Raw genomic sequence first — 14,188 nt, 5'->3', positions numbered from 1 at the left:
GTGGAAGTACTGCTTATGTAGGTAGTCTTACAGCCATTGCTGAGTGGGAAATAGTATGTAAATTATCTCTCATCCAGAAGAAAGAAAACTTTCTCTAGTACCACCTATACACCCATCTGTTTCAGAGTTCTTGCTCCTCATCAGTACAGTGCAGGGATCTGGTTGACTGGGTGAGATGCCTTTCATGCAGTTCTCGGAGGTACTGGTTCTCCTATGGAGTACGGAGAACCAGTGCCCCCCGAGAGCTTCATCACAGGCGTCTCACAGAGCCAACCAGAGCCCTGCTCTGTACCAACGAGGAGCAAGAACTCCAAAACAGCTGTATATAGATGGGTGTCTCTGGTGTGGCTAATATCTCTAGTCATGTTTCAAGGCTCTTTGATGGTCAGACATTGAGTTACAGGGTAGCTTCCTATAGGTGACACTACGGACACAGCTTTCTTCCTTTTGGTTAATTAAATTGCAATTTTTACAGCTAATCTTTGCTTCTGATAAATGAGTCTATAAATAAATTTACAGCTCGACCACAGCCACCTTTCTCAACGGTTTTCTTTTTTAGGTTACATTCACACAGGGCAGATTCGCTGCGTAAAAGGACATAGTGTATCCGCCCTGGCAGCCGCAAGTAATTGCAGTTGGAAAAACAGCACCAAATTATAGTGCCGTTTTTGGGCCGGAATGTCCGCTACAGAAAACTGCGTGTTTAAAAGAAAACACACATACTTACCCCCTGACGTCCTGCAGCCTGGCCTCCTGGGATGACATTTACTCCCATGTGACTGCTGCACCCTGTGATTGATGCAGCGGTCACATGGGATAAATAGTCATCCCAGGAGGATGGTCTGAACGAAGAAGCACAAAATTCTGGGTAAGTATAAGATTTTTTGAATCTAAGCTTTTCCGCCGCAACATCTGCCATCCGTTGCGAGTTTTACTTCCCCATTGAATTAAATGGGGAAACCCCCCCCCCAACACAAAAGCAGCAATTACGCAAATACATTTGACATGATACGGATTTTAAAAAAATGCACTGCAGGTCAATTTCTGAGCGTTTTTTTCCGCTCATTATTTATGGCTGAGATATGTTCAAATATCTTCTACTTTGCTGCTACTGTATTATGCTGCGGAATTTCCGCGACTAAATCAGTTGCATAAAAGCTGCAGTGTTTACGCTATATGTGAACGTACCCTTAGAGTCAGATGACAAATGTTGCAAGTTTTTATGCAAATTTGGCACATATTATTTTACAGCTGGCCATACACTTTAGTTATTTCTCCTGAATCCTTCATAAACATTCACATTCATATCAGTCAAACATGTATATTTACTGTCAGATAGAAAGGTGAATAAGTTGCTGCCAGGCAATGCTGGTGCTGCATATCACCCCAAGGTAACAATGGATCGAGCATGTCCAATTTCCACATAACTTATTTCTCATGACAGTTGATATCAGGGGACAGTAGGAATGCCCCCATACAAATTAGGATCCACCAACATTTACACCTAAAGGTGTATTCTCATTTTAAGCATACCCACACAAGATGCCATAAATTTCTGATGCAGGTCCTACCTCTGGGCTCCTCACCCATCAGGAGAACCCCTGTTAACTAATTCCCGAGCGCTGCATGCATTATTAAGTTCACTGAATAGGTGCCAAAGCTTGCCTTGCCCTATCCATTGAAGTTTATGGGAGTTAAATAAAGAGCTGATCATTGCTTCACTGCATCTCTCACTTCAGAAACAATTCAAGTAAAAAGTAAGAGCATAGATTTCAATTTTATGGAAAATATTATCTTCAGTTTTTTATGTTAATCACTTATGTAAATTGGCCTAATATTCGTAATACATAATGTTTTCTTAAATAACATCCAAAGGTTTGTTTTTGTGCCTATTGCATATTTCAAATCGTTTCAAATCTGGCAAAGGACAACATCTTCATGAAGTTTGTATCTCTTCTCCATGTTTGTGGATCCACATTGACTTGATTGGGACTGAGCTTAGATGATCGCTCAGAAGCACACAGGAGCCTCTGTCAGCCGAGCTGCAACTCACTGGCGGATTTGGCTCAGAATTCTACAGCTTCTATGTACTGTGATTCATAGAAGTTGCAGAAGTGAAACTGTGAATATAAAAGTACATTACAAAATTGATTTTAATCACTAAATAAATGTAGTAAAGGGCCAGAACGAACCAAATCTGCACCCATCTGTACCTGGGTATAGAGGAAACTCCTCTTCCTGAACACTTTGCCTGAGCAATTAAGTTTACCGAAGCTAGTCTATTGATATCCTGCGTTGTACTTTCTTTGGATTTCCTGTGATTGACCTCTGCCTGTACCTTTGACTATCCTTGCCTGCTGACTGCCCTGACCCGTGGCAAACCTCTGCCAACCACCCTGACCTTTGGCTCCTTCAACTGGATTAAGTGCCCGTCTGTCCTGACTTTTGCTATACCTGACCTCGCATTCTGTCTACTGATTTTGCACTGTGCCTGTTTACATTGGTCATCAACGAAGGAAGACTACTCTGGAAGTAGCGACATGGGGTTCCCCAGCAGCAAAGTTCAGATCCCTGTATAGGTATAAAAGGGTGAATACCTGGGGTTTCCTTAGACTTCTTCTTGGTTTAGCCCCACATCAAATCTCTTGGTGACACAGTGGGTTCACACCATCCTCTGCAGGCCCTGTGACAGCTGATTAGTCAAGCCAGGGGGCTTATCCCCTAAAAGTAAAACGGGAGGAGATTTTGGGAAGTTTTCCCTACAGTAGTGCCAATAAGGTCACAGATTTTCGACCAGAAAGTGGAGATAATCTGACACGACCACCAAATATGAAGTTTTTGGAAGAAAATCCTCAGCACATCCACATTTGGAAAAATATAAAAAAATCTTTCCAAATGTGGATGTGCTGAGGATTTTCTTCCAAAAACTCTTCTATTTATCGGATCCTTGCCTGCCTGCAAGCCCCCTTCTTCCGACTGCACTCCAACTGAGGAATTACAGATCCCAGGACAACCTATTGGGTGAGCACACCTGCAGCTTCCATTGCTGCTATTTGATTTTATTCGTACCAAATATGAAGATGTGAACCCGTCTACTGGTCTTTCGAAACGCAAATCAGGAATTGACGACAATAGAAGTGAAGGCGAGCAACATTTACTGCCTTCCATTTTGATTCCAATAGAAATAATTTTCCCACCCAGAGGTTAAATTAAATGGCACTTTACTGACATTGATTAATTTGTAAACAGAAACGGTCACATCTTTCCTGCTGGAATATACTGTTTATGTAGGTTTCGCCAATGTAAAGATAGTTTAAAAAAGGTTGTGTTGATATTTTTCGACACACAACCGAGATTTCCTGGCCATTAATTCCATTGAAAGGCAACTAGTTCACTGGGGACTTCTTGCCATCCAAATGGTAACAAGGACTGACTTTATGCTACTTATATCTCTATTGTTAAAATGGTTGATAATATTAAATATATATGAACAGTTTGCACCATTGGTCTGGTGAAGTCTTTAGATGCTTTGTCAGAATTAAATGTTTAATTTTGAATTACTGTTTTTGAGATGTGTAAAACAACTGTAATAAGATATGAAAATATCAGGGATTTCTATTAATGACATATTTTACAAAGGCTCTGTTTACATCTGAATTCTGTTTTTTCATTCCTCTACTCTGTCATAGTAGCAGAACAACACAAAACCTGGAAGCTTTGGACAGCAACGATGCCCGGCAGAACACATTGACTAAAATGGGTTTATGTTGGGTTTCCGTCATGGTGTCCGTCTTTTGTGGAATAAAATAGCGCAGTGTGCTACCCTATGTTATCCAGCATTTCTCACTGTATCTGTGACGGAGACACTTAAAGGAGCTTCTGACACAGATGTGAACACAGCCTATCAGAACTATGCTTGTTGGTTACATTCAAAATTGGATGTTCTTGAGCCACTCCATTTTTCAACCACATTTTAGTCCATATAGAAAATTAAGTCATTTTTTAAATCTTTTGCTTTACTTATCTTGTACATGACGTGACAGGTAGATTATAGGTCTCATGCACACGGCAGAGCCGTAGGCACTTTGTGTGCTACTGTATAGTGTCCGTGCATGGAGCAGTATTGCTGAGATATTCTCCTGTAAAAGCAATACCTCTATAATACTACATCCAATTCCGCATATGATGGATACAGAGATACATTAGGACCCCACAGACTTTCATGGGCTGCTTATAAACAATGGCAGACATAAATAATGGTCAATAAATAAGTAATAGGGTTAAACATACTAACTTTACTATATTCTCGTATAGTTAACAGAATCAATAACTTCCTAGAGTAAGAGAAAAGAACAAGAGGTTAAGAACATTTCAGCAAGCTTTGGGAGATCAGATCTGCGTTCTACTTGTTTTCTTAGGTTAGGACGCATGGGGTAACACTGCATATGTGTAACGGCAGGTGTGCTGTTCATTGGAACCACATGGCTGTTCCTTTGAATTATTCCTGTAAGATTCTTGTTGCGGAATAAGTTTATTATGCACTAAGTATTCTGCAGGGTTCTTTTACTTCTAAAACATTTTTTAGGCAAAATTATTTTTATTGACATGTCCAAGATACCAGTTAAATATTCAAAGGTCGGTGGTGACAGCAGTCACAGGCTGTTTTTAATCCAACATGCAAAGTTTCGGCTATAACCCTGCCTTTTATTAAGGCTGAAACGTCACATGTTGGATTAAAAACACCTTGTTTTTCCACAACCCTTTGTATTGACTGAGTGCTGTCACCACATCCTTTGGATATAATTGTCTGGTTGAGTTGGGTCAAGACAATCAAGTGATGTGCACCAGAAGGACCTTAACTAAGTGCTGCCTAAAACAAGCTTTTTTGTGATACCAAGACACCAAACCACATATTGAGATGAAATAATACAAGTAAGCAATTGACCGGTAAGCAAATATGTTAACCAGGTCTTAGGACAGTTTACAAAATAAACTAGCACCAACCTAATTGTACAGAAAGTGTTTACAGTTAATCAAAACAGGTGCAAGGTAATAAGGGGAACAGTTGCCCACCATAACAATCAGATTCCAGCTCCCACTTTCTAAATGTCCTTTGGTTGCTATGGGAAACGCCTCCTTTTTTCCTTTGTTCCAGTTTTGATAAATCTCCCCTAGCTGATCCTGGTATACGAGGAATATTTCTCTATTATTTTTAGATATCACTTTATAAAAAGAAGGCTTTAAAAAATTGGTACAATAATATTCCAAAATTAAATTTGATTTTACATTTATTCACCCCAAAAATTATATATATATATATATATATATATATATATATATGTATATATATATATATATATATATATATATATATATATATATAGCTCAAGCTTGAGAAAGGTTAAGGTGTGAACCGAAATGTTGCTCATCCTTTTCACTTTGTGGTGAATAAACCAACGTCTCTCCGATTTTGAAGTCCTGGTGCTGTTACTTGTTCTCTGTTCCTGCTGTTTGTTCTATACCAAGGAGTTGATTCATCGTTGCACATGGCCTGATGTTCTGCTTGCTTTGAGTGCTGTGTTTTCTCTGTTTGTTTTGAACTATATCTATATATATATATATATATATATATATATATTGTAGCGCCCATGGCCATGAACCGTCGGGTTTAATCACCCCCCGGCAGCCATGGATCTGTGAGCGTTGGCTCATATCTCCTTCCCAGGAGACGCCAACGCTCACTTCCGCTCCGGTCCGCTGTGTCCCGTAGGGTGCGCGTGCACGCTCGTGCCCGGCCTTAAAGGGCCAGCACACGCACATGGGAAATCATCATCATCAACTAGCCCATTATTTCCTGGACTATAAGAAGGGTCCTGTCCCTTTGCTCATTGCCTGGGCATTGTTAGTTTATCCCATGTCAGTCTTGCAAATGGTCCCTTAGTGTTATCCTGTTCCTGTTGTTTCCCGTGCCCTGTTACCTGTATCCTTTATCCCATGCTGTGTCCTTGTTCCTGAGCCTGTTAGTGTTCGAGTTGTGTCCTATTGCCTCTGCCACATCCAGTGTCTTCTGCCACGTCCAGTGTCTTCTGCCACGTCCGGTGTCTTCTGCCACGTCCAGTGTCATCTGCCATGTCCAGTGTTATCCGCCATGTCTGGCGCAACCTGCTGTCATTCGCCACGTCTGGCGTAACCTGCTGCATCCACCTCCATCCATTCTAAAGCATCGGCCACTGTCTGGACTATTCAGGTACCCTAGAGCGGGACTTTGTATTGCTTGGGTGCTCTGTTGTTTGACCAGCTACCTCCCTGCTTCGGCGGGTCCACATTCCCACAGTCCGTGACATATATAAATATATATATATATATATTTATATGTACCTATATATATATATCTATATATATTTTCATTTAAAGCAACCATAGAACGTAGTAATGGCACTAGGGCTTCAGAGTAGATGAAACAGGGTGGATTTATTCACCTCAAGTGAGCGACGTTTCGGTTCAACAGAGAACCTTTCTCAAGCTTGATCAAGGTTCTCAGTTGAAACGAAACGTCATCACTTGAGGTGAATAAATTCACCCTGTTTCCTCTACTCTGATGTCCTGGTGGTGTTACTACGTTCTATGGTTGCTTTATACTCAAGTTGGGGAATTGATTCGTCCCCTGGTAACGAGCACATGACCTGATATATAAGAATGTTGAGGTGCTGTGTTCATTTGTTTCTGGACTGTATATATTTTTTTATATATATACACTACCCTTCAAAAGTTTGGGGTCACCCAGACAATTTTGTGTTTTCCATGAAAACTCACACTTATATTTATCAAATGAGTAGCAAAATGACTAGAAAATATAGTCAAGACATTGTCAAGGTTAGAAATAATGATTTTTATTTGAAATAATAATTTTCTCCTTCAAACTTTGCTTTCGTCAAAGAATGCTCCATTTGCAGCAATTACAGCACTGCAGACCTTTGGCATTCTAGCAGTTAATTTGCTGTGGTAGTCGTGAGAAATTTCACCCCATGCTTCCAGAAGGCCCTCCCACAAGTTGGATTGGCTTGATGGGCACTTCTTGCGTACCATATGGTCAAGCTGCTCCCACAACAGCTCTATGGGGTTGAGATCTGGTGACTGCGCTGGTCACTCCATTACAGATAGAATACCAGCTGCCTGCTTCTTCCCTAAATAGTTCTTGCATAATTTGGAGTTGTGCTTTGGGTCATTGTTCTGTTGTAGGATGAAATTGGCTCCAATCAAGCGCTGTCCACAGAGTATGGCATGGCTTTGCAAAATGGAGTGATAGCCTTCCTTATTCAAAATCCCTTTTACCTTGTACAAATCTCCCACTTTACCAGCACCAAAGCAGCCCCAGACCATCACATTACCTCCACTATGCTTGACAGATGTCGTCAGGCACTCTTCCAGCATCTTTTCAGTTGTTCTGTGTCTCACAAATGTTCTTCTGTGTGATCCAAACACCTCAAACTTCGATTCGTCTGTCCATAACACTTTTTTCCAATCTTCCTCTGTCCAATGTCTGTGTGATTTTGCCCATATTAATCTTTTCCTTTTATTAGCCAGTCTCAGATATGGCTTTTTCTTTGCCACTCTGCCCTGAAGGCCAGAATCCCGGAGTCGCCTCTTCACTGTAGACGTTGACACTGGCGTTTTGCGGGTACTATTTCATGAAGCTGCCAGTTGAGGACCTGTGAGGCGTTTATTTCTCAAACTAGAGACTCTAATGTACTAGTCTTGTTGCTCAGTTGTGCAGCGGGGCCTCCCACTTCTCTTTCTACTCTGGTTAGAGCCAGTGTGTGCTGTCCTCTGAAAGGAGTAGTACACACCGTTGTAGGAAATCTTCAGTTTCTTGGCAATTTCTCGCATGGAATAGCCTTCATTTCTAAGAACAAGAATAGACTGTCGAGTTTCAAATGAATGCTCTCTTTTTCTAGCCATTTTGAGATTTTAATAGAACCCACAAATGTAATGCTCCAGATTACTAGCTCAAAGGAAGGTCAGTTTTATAGCTCCTCTGAACAGCAAAACTGTTTACAGCGGTGATAACATAATTGCACAAAGGTTTTCAAGTGTTTTCTAATCATCCATTAGCCTTCTAACACAGTTAGCAAACACAATGTACCATTAGAACACTGGAATGATGGTTGCTGGAAATGGGCCTCTATACACCTATGCAGATATTGCATTAAAAATCAGATGTTTGCAGCTAGAATAGTCATTTAGCACATTAACAATGTATAGAGTGTATTTCTGATTAATTTAATGTTATCTTCATTGAAAAAAAACAGTGCTTTTCTTGCAAAAATAAAGAAATTTCTAAGTGACCCTAAACTTTTGAACGGTAGTGTATATATATATATATATATATATATATATATATATATATATATATGTATATATATATATATATATATATATATATATATATATATATATATATATTTGTTATTTATCCATTCAGTTATAGATTTTCTCAAAATCTAATTTTATTCTGAAATGTTCACTATAAACCTCAGGATTTGATCACATATTTCAATACTTTTTACCCCATAGGGCCTGTTGTCATCATCCAGCACTAATCACTTCTTTTTTTTTAATATGTATCTTGTGTGCTAAATGGCCAGGATTCGCTGCAAGCAGAGCTTCTCAATGAATTTGTGAAGCTGCTCCTCTTTCCTATTCTTAGTCCATTGTGTAATGTCGCAAAATGTTAAAACATTTTTACAGTGGAGAGTTTTGTATGGAATATAGGTAAATGCATCTCCTACCTGCAGTGTAGGCCAAATGTTCATCTCCACCAGATTGACAATGCAAATCAAGATTTTATTTTGTGAGCAAAGATCATTCCAATAAGATAAACCAAGAGGGGAACATTTATCAAGACAAATGCAACAAAAAATGGTCTACATAGTGTGCACTAAAAATGTTTATTAAGAAAAAATATTATTTTTCATTTTGAAAATTGCGGCTAATCGTAAAGTGCCCCAAATATATTAAATTCATGCACCATTATTGATGTACTTGTGGTGGAACAACATGGAAATAACTACAGCAGTAGTTACCATAGGAGCTATAGGGTGCTACATGGCTGGGGGCGCTCTCTTGTGCAAAAACATTCTTTTTTGTTGGGACTATGGTGGGTTTCTGGTGTTTTGCTGCACTATGCAGGTTGTGCTTGGTGCAGAAGATCTGATATATGACACTACTATCTATCTTTCCTTGTTTGCGCAAGTTCAGTTTACTGTGAATAAGCTGGGGGCATAATCCTGACTTTGTCGTAGAACCCTTTTAATTCTAGTTACTCAATAAAAAAAAAATAGGTATATGTTCTGCTATGTGCACCATGCACTGTTTAAGTAGCTGTTCTGTACCAGTTGCAACACAACATCTCTCTTCCTTCTGCTAATACCTCTTCCTCTACAAGCAAGTATTCGATTGGCTTTTTCTACTTGCTTACCATCATAAATTCAGAAATAATAAATTTAGAATATCTTCCAGAGACCAGATTAGACAGCCAATGAACCAGGAATCCTTGGAGTAGTGGACTTAATGCAGAGAGTATTACCAGTGAAGACAATATCTTGAAATCTACCTCGATCTACAGTATAACAACTTTTCACATTCATGATAAAAATATTAAATACATTATGAAACAGATAAATTGTAATAATCCAGTGCAGCGTTAACCAGGTGATAATTCAAGAAGACATAGAAACTGTCGACATATAGCTAATTATATGTATATCATCCTAGTAAACCCTATCTGAGTAAAACACAATTCTGTTTAGTATAACATGTTAACACAAAGGGATCTGGGAATAATCTACAGCATTGATATTGGGAATAAATATCTCGCTATGGGGTAAAGCATGTACACATGACAAGGGGGCCTCTTTATCAAAAAATTGTTATATAAGTAAAATACCAAATTTATTTGAACAATAAGTATATTGTATATAAATCGGTAGTAGTGGGGAACATGGTGAGCCGTCCAAACCTACTATAGAAGTAAAAAACTATTGTTTGTACTCCAACAAAGCAAATAGTAAACAAATAGTAAACAAAAAAGTGCAAAGTGCAAAGTGCATATTTTTTGAATTTTGGGACGTGATAATAAACCAAACCATATGTAAAAATGAAAATATAACAAAAAGTAGTCAGGGTTCCATCAAGGCACGTCTATAAAACTGAGGCCACTGATAGAGACCTTCAGCTTAATGGTCATGGGGCATTGGCACTGACTACACGAGTATGTCTAGCTTTGTCCATTTAAGTAGCGGGTTAATTTAAAAAAGAATAGCCCCCTGATCCTTGAGGGAATGCATAGTAACTGTTTTATTCCCTGATCCTGCACTTAACAATCCTCTATACTGTGGACCCAATTCTCTAAGGCACTTAACTTACTAAGATGTCTTAGAGCCACTTCTGCAAAAACCTTCTTTTTGGATGTGAGCTCTAATCAACTTAAAACCTTTAGCATTATCAAAAACTAATAAAATAGGTAGTAAATATAACTTGTTGCTGCATTGTCTGAACAGCCTGCCTTCACTCCGTTAGTCACAGCGATACTCCTAAGTAAAATTAGGACCTCACACAACATCACCAAAAAATAAAAAAGTTATGGCTCTCTGAATGCAGTGAGGCACAAACCAACTATTGAATACTTTTGGTATAAAAGGCTTTAAGAAAGTGGAAAGTGGAGGCCCATAGATCCTGGAACCAGCCCTAATCCGACTGATATTTCTTTTAATTTTCTTCCTCCACCCCACGCAGTTATTGCTTGTCATAGGGCACATCTGTCTACTACTTGTCAGATCAATTATTGAGCAATATCAAATGAATGGAAGAGTGGATGGTACTGATTCTGTTAGGTAAGTTAGTCGGAATTGTGTAGGTCCATAGACAGTGATAACTTCTTTATTCTTACACCATCAAAAACATAACCTGTTGTTCAATTCTCTGGTGTTAACACAATAACAATATTTATTGACTACTAAAAAAACTAATATCTAAATATAACTGCCACAAATTTTCTTTCTCACCTTATCCTCCAAACGCAATCTCATTACTAGAAAATGACTTGCTCTGTGGGGTACAGTAATATGAGAACTCATCCAATGAAGAGAAGACCATCTCCACTACTGGCCAACACCACAGAGGAACTTCTTTCTGGGAATAATTTCAAAAAACACAAATCTGATTTTCCCATTTGTTTTGATGGTGTTTTTCTTCAATTAAGTTGACACTCTTCTGTAGGGATCCTAATAGTTCTATGTACTATATGTTTACTAGACAGAGACCATTAAATGCAGTTAGATTGTGAGTCTTCCTGGCGGGGCATTAAATACCATCATCATCATTAGAGTTCCTTCAGAAAGGAAGTACTGAACATTTTCTTGTTCTTCCATTGTTTGGCAATGCTATTGGAACTTTTTCTTGTACAAGAGCTCATGTCTCTGCTTTCAATAAACACCTTTTGCTTTTTGCCTTACAACTCTCTAAATCTCAGGCAACTGCAGCGTTCCCATATATGTAATAAATAAAAATGTTATTCAATTTTGCATCTAAAAATAAAGCCATTGCTCTTTAAAGTGGGAGCTGGTCTGAACACATTTTTCCCTGTAAGGTAAGTTCATGTCAGCAGAGTTTTCTTGAATCTTTCTTAAATATCTCCTACTGCTAAATCTTTACCCAATCAAGATCAGGGTTAAGATTTTGGGAACATTGTAGCGGTAGGAGATATTTACGGACTATTCCCCGACACTATATATCAAGATCATGTATATGACGACTAGATTGATCTTTCTCCTGATCCACCTCAGGTTATTGGAGTTCCCATTAGGTTCACTCTACTAAAGTGCTATTACATTGTATATTTTTAATCTTTGCCTTGACTGTCTTTTGATCTCTCTTTTATTTGTTTTATTTTCAATTACAGTGGCAAGTTCTTCATTTTTCAGTTTAAAAAAAAAAGAAGGGATTGTATATGTATCAGGAAATTTGACAATTACACAAAAAACACAAAGTATAATAACACATCTATCATTATTTCATGTGTCCACTCTTTGCTTTTGTGCACCCTGCGGCCACTTTAACTATTCCATCCTTCCAATGTTAAGACCAACCATTTACACTTCGGTCCTCCCAAAAAAACGTGCTCTCACAGGTGACTTTCACATTACGTTACCTTAACATTCACACCCAAATACACCTTAGCTACCTTGGAAATTTCTTGCCCATGTGCATCTAAAATGGCTAATGCATATATTTCTGAGGTGATTAGAATCTAACCTATTGTCATGAGGAATGAAAAATTCAAAAGAAAACAAATGAAAAAAGGAGTTTCATAAGTTAGAAAATGTATTAGATGATGAAGAAAAAATAAGTCTCCATGCAAGACCTAGTTGACCATCACCACTGGCGCGATAAGAAAAACGGTGCTTAAAGGGAACCTGTCACTAGCATTTCACCTATTAAACCAGCAATACCTGGTGGAAGTGGGTGACAAATATTTTTTATGTAACCTATAATTATCTTCTAAGTAGGCTCTGTACATTTAGTATGCTAATGAGCATTAAGGAGTTACATCTTCATTTGAAAAGAGTTATATCTTCATTCCTCAAGCCTTTCCGAATTAGCCCCGCTTCTTTACTTTTGATTGACAGCTCCTCGCCTCCCCCCAGCACACACAAAATATTTTCAGCCGTTTTTGATTTTGTGTGTGCACATACCCTTGGGGTATGTTCACACGCTTACTAAGAAACGTCTGAAAATACGGAGCTGTTTTCAAGGAAAAACAGCTCCCGATTTTTAGCAGTTTTTTAAGCATACTAGCATTTTTCGCAGCGGTTTTTACGGACGTTTTGTAGCTGTTTTTCTATAGAGTCTATGAAAAACGGCTCCAAAAACGTCTCCAGAAGTGACATACACTTCTTTATAAGGGGCGTCATTTACGCGCCTTTTTTGAAAATGAGGAGTAAAAAAACACTCCGTCGGAACAGAATGCCGTATTTCCCGTTGAAATCAATAGGCAGATGTTTGTAGGCGTTCTGCTTCCGTTTCAGCTGTTTTTCGGGACATTTACGGCCTGAAAAACGGCTGAAAATAGCCCATGTCAACATACTCTCACAGTGAAACAGCCTGCAGTGAGAGGGGATGAAAAGCATCGGGGAGACATCTGATTGGTTCAGAGCACACATCACACCAGGAAAACCCGCCCACTCAGCAAGCATGGAGAGAGTATATGTGCATTTACAGAAACCAGCAGAAGAGGGGAAATTACCCAATATAAATAGGTTATACACAACATTTTGGGTGCATTAAATCTAATAATCTACAGCTGCCTAAGAACTGGTGATCTTGTTTTTGTAACAATAGTTTACTTTAAAGCTTTTATCTTGGAGAGATAGTAGAAAATCAAGTTTTGCTTTTGCTTCATATCTGGAAAAATCCACAACTGGTTCTGTCCATCCGTCTACTATGAAAAGACATCTCAACACTATGAATCTGAAAGAACGTGTAGCTGTCAAGAAGATCTCGAACCTGTGAGTCCCTCTTCTACAATGTTAGGCTTCGTTCACATCTGCGCTGGGACTCTGTTCATGGGTTCCGTCTGAGCTCTCCGTCAGGGGAACCCATGAACGGATTTGAAACTGAAACAAATTGAAATCATAGCTTTTCCGTTTGCATCACCATTGATTTCAATGGTGACGGATCCGGTGAAAATGGTTTCTGTTTGTCACGATTGTGGAAGGGTTCCGTCGTTTTGACTGAATCAATGGTTTCCATTTGTCACCATCGTGTAAGGGTTCCGTCATTTTGACTGAATAAATAGTGCAGTCAACTACGCTATTGATTCAGTCAAAACGATGTAAACCTTACACGACGGGGACAAACGGGAACCATTTGCACTGGATCCGTCACCATTGAAATCAATGGTGATGCAAACAGAAACCTATGGTTTCCGTTTGTTTCAGCTTCGATTCCGTTCATGGGTTTCCCTGGCGAAGAGCTCAGACGGAACCCATGAACGGAGTCCCAACACAGTAACTACAGGAACAGCATTACATTTTTAAAGGAGTTTATAACGCATCTTTAGCGCTTTTACTATTTCACTCAGCGAACTTCAGAGTAACACTCAGAGAACTACCCCAGTGAATTCACAAAT

The sequence above is a fragment of the Rhinoderma darwinii genome, chromosome 2, assembly GCF_050947455.1.
Source record: "Rhinoderma darwinii isolate aRhiDar2 chromosome 2, aRhiDar2.hap1, whole genome shotgun sequence".
NCBI classification, from domain to species: domain Eukaryota; kingdom Metazoa; phylum Chordata; class Amphibia; order Anura; family Rhinodermatidae; genus Rhinoderma; species Rhinoderma darwinii.
The sequence above is the reverse complement of the archived record's forward strand: the minus strand, read 5'-3'. Positions refer to the sequence as shown.